Consider the following 16,073-nt stretch of genomic DNA (forward strand, 5'->3'; position numbering starts at 1 on the left):
TGACTGTAAAAGAATTTACCCCTACACCTATACTGCTACCTATTTTTAATCAGATATCCTGATAGACAGGATGTCATCCATATTAACATGCACAGATATGGCTATTCACAAACAGAAGATTCAAGGCCATGCAATAATGATGGCCTCAAATACCATAGCTATGTATGTGCAATGTGGTTTTAGTTTGTTGACTGCATATGCTGAGGTTCTAATAAAGCAAACTAAGACACTACCCCTTGACATTAACAAACAGATAAAACAAAATACTCAGAACAATTTCAAAAAAAAGCAAAGTTAATGTCAACTATAAGCCTCAAAGATACCTATACTGCTAATAGCTGAGCAAAACATCAAATGATCTTTTCAGGCTCTATAACCTAAAATCCCCTGAAAGCCAGAAAAAAGTACGAAAAGGTCTCTACCCAGAGCAAATTACTGAATTTTTCCACTAGAAGCTGAAGAATTTTAAAACTATAAACCAAGAGGCCTCAAACATTGTACAAGTACTCTCACATTATTATAACATAACCATTTTCATATATATACATCAAGAGTTGTTTTACTACACAAGGTTGTACGCAGTTTTTTGGTTTTTTTTTAATTCATGCCTTATTGATAGATAAGAGATGGGGCTACAGGAAAAAATGTTCTTCTGGTGATAGCTAAGGTTAAAAATTTTTCTAACAAATGAGAAGTAGAGCCAGGCACAGTGGCTCCCGCCTGTAATCCCAGCACTTTGGGAGGCCAAGGTGGACAGATCACTTGAGGTTGGGAGTTCGATACCAGCATAGCCAACATGGTGAAACTCCATCCCTATTAAAAATACAAAAAAACAGCCGGATGTGGTGATGCGTGCCTGTAATCCCAGCTACAGAGGAAGCTAAGGCAGGAAAATTGGTTGAACCCGGGACGTGGAGGTTGAAGTAAGCCGAGATCGTGCCAGCCCACTCCAGCCTGGGCAACAGAGCAAGGCTTTGTCTCAAAAAAAGAAAACGAAAAAAAAAAAGACAGCAACGAAAATAGACCCAGAGAGATTAAATGACTTACCCAAAATCACAGAGCTGGGATTAGAGCTTATATATCCCCAAACCTAGTCCGTATCAGTGGACTAACGTCACATTCCATTGTGCTAATATGGTAAAGTAACATCACAGTATGAGTCACTGATTATCTTGGTAAACATAGTATATTGGTAGAGAACATAGGTTTTGCTGTCAGACAGGCTTAGGTTTGTGCCACAGCTTTGTTACTCACAAGCCATGTGACCTTGAGAAAATTAAGTCCTGGGTTCAATAACAGTATCTATCTCAAAGGGCTGTCATGAAGATTAAATGAGAATGTCAGTAGATTTAATGCAGCCAGGGCACAATATAATCCCTCATACATCAATTAAGGAAAGTGCCCAATGATAGAATCTCTTGAACTCTCATCAACAGTCATCAAATAAATGTCAGAAAGAAATACAGCCTTTTCAAACTTAGCAAATATACAGATATGCACTAAAACAAAGGCACCTTAAAAGTACCACTATGATAAATGCACTTCAGTATAATGTAGCTTTCTTTTAGAAAACATTATTCCCCTACATCTCTTATATACTACTTTTCCAGAGCCATTTAAATCACTTTCCTCCTCAGAACTCTGTCCTTGGCTCTTTTCACTCTCTACTGGGTCCCTATGTATTTTCATTCGTTGTCATGGTTACATCTATTAGCCGTACATGTAGGGTTCTAAAACTTAAGAGACTCCAGATTGACTGCAAGGGATTCCAGAGGTTCCTAAAACAATAAACACAACTTTCCAAGTATACTATGAGTTCACTTTTCTGGAGAGTAGGTCCCTAATTTTTATCAGATTTCCCAAGTTTGTCCATATCTTAAAGAAGATAAACTATAATAGTACTCTTATCTACAGTTTCACCTTCCTTGGTTTAAGTTACTTGCAATCAACCACTGCCTGAAAATATTAAATGAAAAATTCCAGAAATATCAATTCATAAACTTTAAATTGCATGCCGTTTTATGTAGTATCATGAAATCTCGTGCCATCCCACTCAGGATGTGAATCCTGAATTATATCTTTGTCCAGCATTTCTACACTATGTTACACACCCGTAAAAACTTGGTAACTTAACAGCCATCTGGTTTATCAGATCAAAATCACAATGCTTGTGTACAGGCAATATTTATCTTACTTAATACTGTCCCCAAACCACAAGAGTAGTGATGCTGACAATTCAGAAATGCCAAAGAGAAACAATAAAGTGCTTCCTCTAAGTGAAAAGGTGAAAGTTCTCTACTTAATAAGGAAAAAAAAAAAGATAAGCTGAGATTGCTAAGATCTATGTTAAGAACAAATCTTCTGGCCAGGATGGTGGCTCACGCCTGCAATCCCAGCACTGTGGGAGGCCCAGGCGGACGGTTCACTTGAGGCCACAAGTTTAAGACCAGCCTGGCCAACACAATGAAACTCCATCTCTACTAAAAATGCAAAAATCAGATGGGTTCGCTGGCACACACCTGTAATCCCAGCTACCTGGGAGGCTAGGGCACAAGAATCACTTGAACACAGGAGGTGGAGGTTCATTGAACTGAGCTGACATTGTGGCACTGTACTCCAGCCTGGGCAACAGAGCAAGACTCTGTCTCAGGAGAAAACAACAACAACAAAAAAGAACACATCTTCTATCCATGAAACTGTGGAGAAGGAAAAATAATTTGCACTAGTTTTGCTGTCACAACTCAAAACTACAGAAGTATGGCCACAATCATTCACCCTACTTCATCTCATCACATAGGCAGTGTATCATCTCATACTATCACAAGGGTTAAGTACAGTACAAGATATTTTGAGAGACGGCATTCATGTTGTTTTTTTACAATATAGTTATAATTGTTCTACTTTATTATTGTTGTTGCTAATCTCTTATTATTTCTAAATTGTAAATTAAATGTCATAGGAAAAAACAGTACATACAGGGCTCAGGGCTATATGGTCTCAGGTATCCACTGGGGATCTTGGAATAAACAGATTCCCTGTGGATGGGGGGGAACTTCTGTACTGGCATTTGCATTAATGACTCCCAAATCTATACTGCCTGCCCAGATCTTCCCCCCAACGTCTAAAACTCTTGTTTCAACCACCTGCTACATGTCTCCAATCAAATGCTCCAGACACAGATCAAACTCAACACATCAAAAATCCCTGGTGAACTCACCATTCAAACCTGCCCAAACCTTCTTCCTGTAATCTCTAATTCAGTTGTGGCAATACAAACTACATAATTATACAAGCTAGAAGCAGAAGACTTACATTTTTTCTTATCTCTCATCTCCTTCTTATTCAATCATCAAGTACTACTGACATTAAGCCCAAGATATTTCTCAAATATGTTCCCATTTTTTCATCCCGAATACAGTTGACCACTGAACCATGTGGGAGTTAGGAAAAACTGACCTCCTGTGCAGTCAAAATACTGTGTGTAACTTTTAAGTCCCCCAATTACTAATAGCCTACTGTCGACCCAAAGCTTTACCAATAACATAAACAGTCTATTAACACCTATTTTGTATGTTACATATATTACACACTGTATTCTAAGAATAAAGAAAAAGAAAAAATATTAATAACATTGTAACACAGAGAAAATTAAGAACATTTTAAGAAAAAGAAAATGTATTTGGTATTCAATAAGTGGAAGTGGATTGCCGTAAAGTCCCCATCCTTCTGGTCTTCACATTCAGTAAGCTGAGGTGCAGGAGGAAGGGAAGTAGTTGGTCTTGCTGTCTTAAGGGTGGCAGAGGCACAAGAGATAGAGGAGGTAGAGGTAGAAGGGGAGGCAGGAGAGGCAGCCATGCTCTGTAACTTTACAAAAACACATTGTAATTTGTCTAACTTTTCTGCTTTTTCATTCCTCTAAAAATGTTTCTATCTGGTCCCAATCCTTTTGCCACTTTTTAAATTTCAGTGCCCACCATCACAGAAGGGTTCATGTCATAAAAGTCAAAGCATTTTTGAGTATCAGAAACCTCCTGCCAGATTCTCTAATGTCAATTTGGTTTTTGGCACTGCTTCTTCTACATCTTCCTCATCATCTGTCACTGGTTCAGAAGCACTCATTTCCATCAAGACATCTTCTGTTGATTCTTCTGGTGTGACGTCCATTAGCTCTTGAATTTTTTCAAGATCCATATCCTGAAACCCTTCACTCCCCACTTTACCACAGCCACACTGTCTTTCAGGATTCTGACTGGCTCTGTCATAAATCTTGCGAAGTCATGTACAACATCTGGACACAGTTTTCTCTAGCAAGAATCTATCATTTTGGGCTAGATGGCTTTCACGGCTTTTTAACAATGATGGCATCTTCAATGGTGTAACCCTTCCAGACTTTCATCATGTTCCCTCTATTGAGGTTCTCTTCCATAGCAATGACAATCTTTTCCACAGATTACTACTACTGTGTTTAATGAGCCTTAAAGGTACGTATTAACCCCCCACCTTCCCCATCTACAGGCTGAATTTAAAACACTTTATTTAAGGTCAAGGATACAATACCTTCAGTGATGAAGAACTCATGAGGTTCTGCGTGGCTAGGTGCATTGTCCAATAGAAAAAATACTTAAAAGGCAGTCCCTTACTGACAAGGTACTTTCTGACGTCAGGGACAAAGCACTGATGGAACCAATTAAGAAAAAGAAGTCCAGGCCTTCTTGTACAACCAAAAGACTGGCAGCCAGTATTTATCTTTTCTCTTCACGGCTCAGAGGTTAGTAGATTTATAGATAAAGTCAGCCCTGATCATAAACCCAACTGCACTTGCACAAAACAGCAGAGTTAGCTTATCCCTTCCTGCCTTGTACACCCTAGTATGTGCTTCTCTTCCTTACAAGCCAATGTCCTTTGTGGCACTTTTTTCCAGAATAGGGCCCTTTTGTCTACATCAAAAACCTGTTTAGGCAGATAACCTTTCTCTTCAATGATTTTCTTGATGGCGTCTGGGAACTTGTCTGCTGCCTCTTCATCGGCAGAAGCTGCTTCTCCTGTTACCTTGATACTTTTTAAGCCAAACTTCTTTCTAAAATTATCAAACCATCCTTTGCTGGCATTACATTCTCCAGCTTTAGATCCTTCACCTTCCCTTGACTTTGTCATGTAATGACTTCATTTTCCTCAATTCATATTAGAATCACTAACTATACTTTCCTTACAGCAATTCTGCACCCACATACAAGCTGTATATTCAATATGAGATAAAAAAGTATTTTGCAGGCCAGGCGCAGTGGCTCACGCCTGTAATCCCAGCACTTTGGGAGGCTGAGGCGGGCAGATCACGAAGTCAGGAGCTCGAGACTATCCTGGCTAACACAGTGAAACCCCGTCTCTACTAGAAATACAAAAAAATTAGCTGGGTGTGGTGGCGGGCACCTGTAGTCCCAGCTACTCCGGAGACTGAGGCAGGAGAATGGAGTGAACCTGGGAGGTGGGGCTTGCAGTGAGCTGAGATCACGCCACTGCACTTCAGCCCGAGCGACAGAGCGAGATTCCGTCTCAAAAAAAAAAAAAAAGGATTTTGCAAAAAGCACAAGGTTTTTGCACCAGCTGGCACAGGTGTAGTGACGGCTTCACAAACTTCCTTTTAACAATGGTACTGGCTTCATTTACCTAGAAATGGCAGGTAACCACAGCTGCAGAACTTAATCTAGTGCACATCAAGCAATTCAACAATTTCTTGTAATGTCATGACTTTTCTCTGCTTTGTAGGAGCACTTCCAGGTTCACTAGGGGCACGTCGAATGGGTTCCATTGGGTTATTCCAGGTTTACAGTATTCCACTAAACATAAAGAAAAATATGTGAAAACCGCAAAAGAAAACTTCTTACTGCACTACAAAGAGAAACTGCTCAACGAAGATGTTAGTCACAAGATGTTTTTCTGTTTTAGACAGGGTCTTCCTCTATCACCAAGGCTAGAGTGCAGTAGTGCAATCACAGCTCACTGCAGCCTCAAAGTCCCAGGTTCAAGGGATCCTTCCGCCTCAGCCTCCTGAGCAGCTGGGACTACCGGTGTGTGCCACCATGCGTGGCTAATTTTTTAAATTTTTCTGGTAGAGCTGGGGGTCTTGCTTTGTTGCCCAGGGTGGTCTTAAAACTCCTAGGCTTGGGCCAGGCACGGTGACTCACGCCTGTAATCCCAGCACTTTGGGAGGACGAGGTGGGCAGATCATAAGGTCAGGAGATCAAGACCATCCTGGCCAACACAGTGAAACCCTGTCTCTACTAAAAATACAAAAAAATTAGCCGGGTGTGGGGACGGACGCCTGCAGTCCCAGCTACTCGGGAGGCGGAGGCAGGAGAATGGCGTGAACCCAGGAGGTGGAGGTTGCAGTGAGCCGAGATCGCACCACTGCACTCCAGCCTGGGCGACAAAGCGAGACTCTGTCTCAAAAATAAATAAATAAATAAATAAATAAAACTCCTAGGCTCAAGCAATCCTTCTGCCTCGGCCTCCCTAGGTGCTCCAATTACAGGTGTGAGCCACTGCACCTAGCCACAAGGCATTTTAAGTGCATACTTGCAACATCTGATTGAGCTTACCCTGTTAGCAGTAAGAGGTGGCTATAAAATGTATTACAGCAGTACAATATGTACTACAGTTAATTTTATGCAGTTACAGCTTAATACTGCATCTTTACACTTGTTTACATTTCTCTTGACTGCAAATGGCACCATGTACAATCTGTAAGCGTGTGCCTAAGTTTTAATAAATTTTAGCTTTTTGTAATAGATTTGTGTATATTTTATGGTCGTAAATCACACACAGACTAGCATCTACATACACTGTATGCATTCGTAACAGTTTTTTGTTGTTGTTATTTTGAGGCTACACATTTAATCTGTGAGTATTTTCAAATCTCCATAAAGTTTTCCAATATATTCATTGGAAAAAACCCATGCAGTAAGAGAATCCATGAAGTTCAAACCCATGTTGTTCAAGGGTCAACTTTACTACGGTGTTAAAACTTTCACCTGGGCCAGGCGCGGTAGCTCACGCCTGTAATCCCAGCACTTTGGGAGGCAGAGGTGGGCGGATCATGAGGTCAGGAGTTCAAGACCATCCTGGCAAACATGATGAAATCCCATCTCCACTAAAAAATACAAAAAAAAATTAGCTGGGTGTGGTGATGGGCGCCTTGTAGTCCTAGCTACTTGGGAGGCTGAGGTAGGACAATGGTGTGAACCGGGGAGGTGGAACTTGCAGTGAGCAGAGATCGCGCCACTGCACTCCAGCCTGGGCAACAGAGTGAGACTCCATCTCAAAAAAAAAAAACCAAAACCTTTCACACTTCATTGCAAAAGCCTTCCAAACACTATGAACTCCAACATCATGGAATCTACTTCAAAATCACAATCAAAATAAACATAGGCATACCACGACCCTATTCAAAACCCTTCTATGGTAGCATAGTAGGCATAGACCTAGTTTATGCTCACTTCTCCACACCTGTCTGACATGTATTTCCTAACAACATTAAACCAATGGGAATTCTTACACAACTTGCTGTTTCTCACTATATTTCCATCACTGTCACAGCCCCTCCCCACTTATTTCAGTTCCCATATCTTTTTTTTCCCCCTGCTTTTGGTCCTCCTTTGCTTTGCCTTTTCTTTATCTGATTCTTTACATATCTTCTGAACACAGCTCAGGTGTCATAACCTCCAGGAATCCTTCGCTGAACTCCTCAAGCAAAGTTAACAACTTCTTCTCAGTTCTTCCCTGATATTTTATAGTGTAAACTATATTTACCTAACTATACACTAAATAAACTGTAGTGTATTTTTGTTTATATGGGAATGTGGTGATAGTCTATAACTACTAGTGATAGTTTGTAACCACCACTACACTCCCATATAGCTTAATTATCTGTTTATGCATCTTCTTTCACTAGACTATGAACTTCTTAAGTGATTATGCATTTTTCTTCAATGCCACATTGAAGGTTGTAAACAAATGTCTGTTGAATAAATACACTTTACTCATGTTATACCAATGTAATTTTGACAACACAAACATTTTACTTATAAGTCACAATGATACGGGAAAATGGTTGAATGTGTTTACCCTCAGCAAGTAATCTAATTTTTAAATAATCAAATATTTTTCTAACAGAAGTAGTGTACAAGTAACACACTTTTACATTTTACATCAAGCAATATTTTCAGATTTTTCCCATTCACCTAACTAAAGGCCTCACTCAGAAGGCTGCTTAATCATTAATTTTACTAATAAATATTAACTGGGAAAAAAATGGCAGACGAAATAGGCCCTTCAGAAGCGGATCAATAAGCTACAATCTTTCCCTAAAACAAACAAGTCCAAAAACTACATATCAAATGAAATGGACTTCAAGTGCAGATTAATACATCCACACGATGGGGTCTTGGCATCAAATACACGTCAACAGCCTTGGCAAAATAATGATGTTACTAATGAACTTTAATCTTTCCACTTGCCCATCCCTGACACAGAAGCAACACTAACTGCTATCGAAAATTGTTTTAAATGACTAAATGTTCAACTCTCACCTCATCAGTATGTTAACAATAAAAACTTTAGGCTACACTTCATTCCAGGAACAATAAAATTTAAAGGCTCTAACTTTATGTATTAATGTATTTTTTTAAAGAGTAGTAACATTCTTTTAAAGTAACATTCTAAATTATTTGAGCAGGGCTTTAATCCCATTGACAAAACTGATTAAGTTGCAATAACTGCAAATACGCTAAGGGATCTAGCAACCAATGCTTCAGCAAAACAATAAACTGCACACATATTTATCATCTATATATACAAACATATAATATTTGCTATCTAATTATTAGATGTATACAGGACCCTTCCTCAAGAAGGCCAAGTTACAAAATGATCAGCAAGCAAAGTAAATTCATTCAGCAGAAAAAGAAACAAAAGCTTTTTTAAAGGAAAGATATAATTAAGGATTCTTAAATGCATATAGTTTAGTGAGACTTTTAAAAACCAAGTCAAGAATTTAATTTTTAAAAGTGATCTTTGCCTCCTTACCTCCCTCCAATCCAGGATTACAATTTCCTCATCAGTAAAGTATCAATAACAAAAATAAGTCTGTAACGGTCTTTGTTTTCTTTAAAGCAAAATCTGTTCATTTACGTTACTTCTGATTTGTAACCTTCAAAATGCCTGAATTTGAAAGCATGTCAGTCTATTATATACTTACACATCTTGAAGTTTCTGTGATTACTAAGAGAGAAAACTATATCATGAGACAAATTAAAACTAAAATGAAAAGAAGTGAATTCTTAACATCTACTACATACAAAGGACAAGAAGTCTTCAGTCCTCTGTGAATAATTTTCTACAAGAAAAAATTTAGAACAGGGTGGGTGGGGGAAAGGGTGAGAATTTGAAATTCCAGGCAATTCAGAATGACACAGCTAGAAAAAAAATAAACAAGCAAAAATACTTGATCTTAATTTCAAGCTCCAGCCTCAAAAAAAAAAAAAAAAAAAAAAAAAAAGCTTTGGTACAAGTATCTGAGGAATGGCAGTATTTTTTAAAATCAGATAAGGAAGCTCCCTCCCAAACTCTAAGCACCTCAGAGTAGATAAAGTCTCTCTTCCTTTATGTTAGTGTATCCCTTACAATGCACAGCACAATGTATAGATAATATTCAAAAAATATGATCTGAATACAGTCCATTTGCAGTTAACGATAAGGAGTCTTATTTGATGACCAACCAGTATACAATTACTTATGACATCTGCAATAATACCATTTATCCATCAGTTATTCCTTAAGCAACATCAACCATCAAAAATATAGCCAAAGATCCAAGCTTTGAGAAAAACAGACCAGCGGGACACATTCAAACAGACTTTGAACAAATTAACCTTTCAAAGCTCACTTTCCTCATTTGCTCCTGGCCAGAGAAATGTGAGATGGTGAACTGTGGGGTAATTAATAAAGTCTGCGAAAACATCTGGCACACAGCACTTGCTCAATAAATATGTTTGTTTATTTCTTCCCCGCCCATGCAGAAGAGACATATAGCCTTGATTAGTGACTTAAACCTGCATGTAAAAACTACTGATGTTTGGTTAACTGGTTTCTCTGGTTACAGTGGAGAACAGATGGGAGTGGAGGAGTGCTGCCAAAAAAAGAGCTGATGTCAAGGAAAAAGAAAAAAAAAAAGATTATCAATTAGAAAAGCACAGCAGCATGGGACAATTCCATGAAATCACAACTTGATCAAAATTCAATTGGGCTCTAATATCATTACAGAACAGTAACATTCATAATGAGAAAGTTAAATCCTCAATAGAAGGTTCAATTATGATTTGCATTTCAGTCCTCAACATGAGTAGGCTATCCAAAACTCAATTTGAGAATTTGGGAAATTTGAAACAATTTTTTCAAAGACACAAGGTCAAGCTTCCAGATTAGCCTGTTTAAGTGCATTTAAGTCACGGAGCAATTGAGCTAAAAGTACTAACAACTCTTTCAACTATATCTGTGAATGACTTTCGCATATATGGAAAAAAAAAGTATGTATAACATTTCAAAATGTGATAATGATCACAACAAGTAAGATACAATAATGTAAGTACTCTCATTGAGGTAAAAAGCTTGTCACTGTTCTACGATTGGTGCTATTTTTACCCATAAAAAAAGAGATGTTACAGGATTCCCTTAAACACATTTTATCCAAAAAACACAGTAGTCATCATAACTAGAATTCAGACATCATACGTACAGACCCTCTGTATTAAGAAAATGAGTGATTATATCTAAAATCAACACTATAAAATTTGTTGTATTTCCCAATATACTATGAAATCCAAAACACTACTATTTATACTATTTAACACTACTATTTATACATGGGTCACATGTATATAAAATTACTCTTTACACATTCTTCTATGATAATGTATAAAAACTCTATAAACTGTAAGACAATGACAAATTGACTGTACCTAAATCAATTACACATAACCCAAAGGGAAAGGAAAAAAACATACAAAATACTGAACTGCCATAGTTTGCTGTCTTTGAATGACTCTTAACTGTAATCAAATAAGATACGACAGCAAAAGATCTATGACATAAATTTTGTTACAAAAATCTGCTATAAGCCTGTTTAAAACTTTCCTGCAACTGTCAACTCACCAAAAAAATGCACACAAGAACACAGCTAACTTTCCCACTGCTTCACAATGGAACTTAACCATCATCACTGAAATACACCATTCGTACTTTAAAGAAAAATCTAAGACTAAAAAAGTAGGTAATTCTTGCAACATCACACAAAACATTTCAAAGGCCACAGGAAAACACTAGTAGTTGGTGCCTAGATTTATGTACAAACACATAACTGTCTTTTACTGAAATTTTTGGAGCTCAAATGAGCCTAAGGTAACCCCAAGTTAAAACCTCCTCATTTTACAACGAAGAAACTGAGGCTAAGGAGCTTATCCAAGATCACACAGCGCAATGAAGGAGTCCAAGGGTCCTAAGCTGAGTGTCCCTCCAGAGTACCATGTCAACTCAAATCATCAGAGTGCTCAATACTGAGAAACCATTTTATAATTAAATAGGCCAGTGTTTAACACTGAGTTACTATGGCTACATGTTTGTTTCAGTCTGCTAAAGAGAAAGAGCTTTTAACCAGAAATCAAGCTTCTGGTCATGGTTCTTCCATAAATTCAAGTCAGGAGTGTATCCCTTGGTAAACCACTTTCTCTAGACCTCTGTTCCTCATCTGTGCAAGAAAGAACAGATTCTCTCAAAAGTCTCTGCCACGGTTTGAATGTCTGTGTCTCCTCCAAAATTCATGCTGAAATTTAATCATCAATTTAGCAGTATTAAAAGGTACGGTAATTCAGGTGCAATAGCTCACGCCTGTAATCCTAGCACTTTTGGAAGCCAAAGTGCGTGCAATCGTTTGAGCCCAGTAGTTTCAGACCAGCCTGGGCAACATAGTGAAACCCTGTCTCTACAAAAAGAAAAAGAAAAAAAATAGCTGCTGACCTGCACCTGTTGTCCCAGCTACCCAGGAGGCTGAGGTGAAAGAATCCATTAAGCCCTGGAGGGTGTGGCTACAGTGAGCCAAGATCAAGCCACTGCAATCCAGCCTGGGTGAGAGTCAGAAAAAAAAAAAAAGGTAGGGTCTTCAGGAGGTGATTAACTTATAAGGGTAGAACCCTTGTGAATGGGATTAGGTGGCCTTATAAAAGAGGCTGACAGAGTTTACTTTTTTGCCCTTCTGCCTCTGCCATGTGCAGATACAGGATTCCTCCCCACCAAAGGATTCCGAGAGGAAACTGCATCAAGACGTCGTGTTGGAAGCAGACAGCAGCTCTCACCAGACAGCAGAAACTGCAGCACCTTGATCTTGAACTTCCCAGCCTCCACAAGTGTGAGAAAATACATTTCTGTTCTTTATAAATTACTCAGTCTGCAGGATTTTGTTATAGCACCACAAAAAGATTACAGGAGTCACTTTTAGTGCTTAAAAATAATAAGAGCACGCAAATTATTTTATTTGGCTAGTGATAGCATTCATCAAAAAAGCATATTGCTTTCATGTCTCATTTGCATACACCAAAAGTAGCAAATTATTACTAGGGAATTTAATCCTTGTATTTCCAATACATTTTACTGTTTAATCTATCACTTTAGTATATTCTTAGAGACAAAAAATTAAAAATCAAAGTATTTTAAACATATTAACTTCAAGGAATCACTTTTTGCTAAGTATACACTTAGATTTCTATTAACCGATTTTTTTAAATGTGTGTAGTCAGCCTTACAATTTAGAGTAGCAAAGTGTTAACTCATAAATAGGTCAACTAATAATAATAAGCCTTTCTTACAGGTTATGCTTTTGACTGTTTTATTCAAGTCAATACACACTACGGTCCCCGTAAACAAGTTATATATTCAAATGTTACTGAACAATGCACATTTCCAAAGTTTTTCCTTTTATAAATGGTCCATTTACTTAAAGCCATTACTTAAGCTTACAAAGGAAGCTTACGAAGTCTCCTTCCAACACCTGGAACCTAAAGTTAGATTCTTTTTGTAAAGAGAGTAGTGCACTGTATAAGCTTCAGGGTCCCCAGATCTGCCCCTGGCTAATAATTAAAAACGTAACCTTAGAATTAATTTTCTGTATAATGAAAACAACACGAACTTTTCAGTCAGACATACCTGGAATTTGAATCCCAACTCTGCCCTTCTCCAGCTGTATATGTAATATCATAAATATTTTACTAGTCCTCCCCGAGACCCAAATAGATTTAAAACAAGAGTAACAACATCATACTTAAAATTGTTTTGGGGATTTCAGATAATTAGTTCAAAGTATCTAAAACAGCCTACCACAAGTCAGACATCCAACAAGTTGTCACTAATCTTATAAGACAACCTCTAGCGGAAATGGAAAGGAATTGGAGATGAAAAAGAAAAAGGAATTTTTCACCATCACTTTGGAGAGGACAGGGCAAACAGAAGAGGCTAAGAGTTTCTCAGTTAAGAGCTGTTCTAGGTAAGAATGACTTAAAAACACATATGTCAAAGAATTCCTCTTAGCGGTGATGGCTTGCTTTTATAAAAAAGTATCGCTAAGAAATCTTGTATTTTCTTAAAGTAGGTAAAAATTCCCCTTTGAAGTCGTTTTATTCATCTGCTCAGCAGTAACATTTCTCATTTAAAGAGTAAATCTGGGTCCATTCCTTTCTCAATGATTACAAGTACTAAATGGAGGTCAAATTAGGAAGTTTTGCTTAGTTACACTTTCAACTTTAAAACCGAATTTAAAAAAACAGAATGCTGTCTAGTAGCAACAGACTTGGATTAGGAGTTAAGGCAACTATAGGATCAGTTCTCAATTTCCTATTAACTGTTATCAAGTTGAGCAAATAGTATTCTCCTCATCTTTAAAAAAGATTCATTAATAACTAGTGATTTTGAAGCAATGGTTAACAGAATTTCTTAAAATGAAATCTTTTACAGAACCCCACATACAAATGGTAACACAGGAGCTGCTCTTAAGGACCACAGAGGGAGATCTGGAAGATCTCTACTTGATACTTCCTAGGCCTCCTGGGTCCTAGACACCCTCCAGGCTCCCTGTAAACGTTTGAAAATAACTGCCCTACATGAAACAGAATTATAGTTGAAAATTTTGATTTTATCATTGGGAAATTCTTTTAAATGTCTTAGTGATACCACTATTAGAAAGCATTTTCTGATATGATTTCATTTAATCCTCAACAATTTGTGAAAGACCGCTGTAGTTCTCATCTTAAAGAGGAGGAAACAAACTTAAAGAGTCTGTTAGTTTCTTTATTCAACATTGTGTACTATATGCTGGGTGCATACTGCCGTACTGATCAAAGTCATAAAAAAGACTGAGGCCTCAAGAAAATTATGCTCTAAAAAAGGAAACACAGACTCCTCTCTCAAGAATCTTGGCTGTGAAAGGAGGTAGTTACTATAATGCAGAAGACAGGGAAAAGACATCTTCCTTCACTGAGACCAGAGGGAAGGAGTCGAGAATGAATAAGGATGCAGATTAAATAATATAATTGAAAGGGAAGAATGCTGAAAGAACTTTGAACTTTCACCTAATTACATTCCTTTTCACAGTGATGTAGTAGTTAGGTTTCTTCAAGAGCAGTAAGAGAATTCTCAATAGAGAGCTTAGGGACAATGATTAAAGTCTGGAATAGCTCAGGCAAGAAAGGGGAGAGGAAGTTGACCTGGGACACAAAAGAAACTGCTCAGAGGCAATGAGAGTCCAGCTAAATTAGAGACCACTGTCTTGCAATTTTCTCCAGGAGCAGCTAGAAAATAAGTTCAGTGGGAGCAAATAGGTGGAAGGATCCAAGATACTTTCTGATGCTATTTCTGGCCTTGTTCTGGGGAGGTAGTAAGAAAGAGGCAACTGGTAACATAGGTGGAAGTGAAAGCACCATGGCTTGGGAGAATGAAAGGGTCTTCCCGAGATCAAAGGGCACATTAATGTGAGAAGGAAGGAAGCAACAAGATAGAATAATTAAATAATAACAGCTTGAATTTATTTATAATGCTTAGTATGTGCCAAGTACTATTCTAAAGAGCTTTATATGTATTAACTCCATCTTTAAAACAATTTTATAAGGTAGGTATCATCATTTTTTCCTTTTTACAAAAGAGGGAACAGACAGACACTAAGTGATTTGCTCAAAGTCCTACATCTAACAAACAGAAGAGCTAGGATAGAATGTAATATTGGAGCTGGAAGATTTTTAAAGCAGTAGGATGACAAGCTCTAAGACAGCGTGAAGATCCCTGCAATACAAGCCTGACTGACTGCCACTGTAGATCCAGTACCTGACCCATAGCAGCAACACACAATAAATGTATTTTAAATTGAATAAATAAATGACTTCCACAGGCAATGAACAAAATTAAGATAGAGGCCAGACATATCTGTGAGGAATGTATTAACATAGTATCTGTGAGGAAGGTATTAAACTCCTCAATGACTGAGGAAGCATGAGTTCAGGAAGTCAGATGGTCATAGGGAGAGAGCAGCAGGGTAATTCTCAAGCCAAAAAAGATGATGAACATGGCAATAAACCACATCTGGGCCCAATGATTCAAGGACTGTAAGAAAAATAAAAACCTCAATTCAAAAAGATAAACCTGCATCCTCAGGGCAAAGCCATGTTTCAGGTGGAAAGAAATCAAGAGAATTTTAGGAATAGGCTGAAGATACAGGGAAATTAATCTGCAAGAGAAATAGGGGACCAGAGTGTACAATTTAACAGTGTGACAGAAAGGGATGAGATGAGAAGGGGAGTCATGGTGGAGGAAGTGAAATGTAGAGCACAGCTAGTAAACAGAAAGACTGGACCACAGACTAAGCCTTCTGACTCCCGATTCAGGGTCACTGATAATTTCAACTCATTTTTCCAGGAGACTAGGCTGACTACTCTGCTACATACAGAAAGTGCCACAAGATCTTTAATGACACACTACTACATCTT

The 16,073-nt window shown here is 38.0% G+C and overlaps 1 protein-coding gene across 3 annotated transcripts in view; it reads right to left on the reverse strand.

Annotated features, from left to right (window-relative positions):
* Positions 1-16,073, reverse strand: part of CUL3 (cullin 3) — a 116,617-nt gene that overhangs the window by 91,483 nt on the left and 9,061 nt on the right. The window contains exon 1 of one of the 3 annotated variants that reach the window (XM_021924418.2): positions 1,048-2,326. The exons of the other annotated variants lie outside the window; for them this stretch is intronic. The gene's annotated coding sequence lies outside the window, so the exon portion shown is untranslated. Of the gene's footprint in view, positions 1-1,047; positions 2,327-16,073 lie in introns of those variants that run through there. 3 annotated transcript variants of the gene reach the window in all.

This window comes from Papio anubis, chromosome 10 (assembly GCF_008728515.1).
Source record: "Papio anubis isolate 15944 chromosome 10, Panubis1.0, whole genome shotgun sequence".
Lineage (NCBI taxonomy): Eukaryota > Metazoa > Chordata > Mammalia > Primates > Cercopithecidae > Papio > Papio anubis.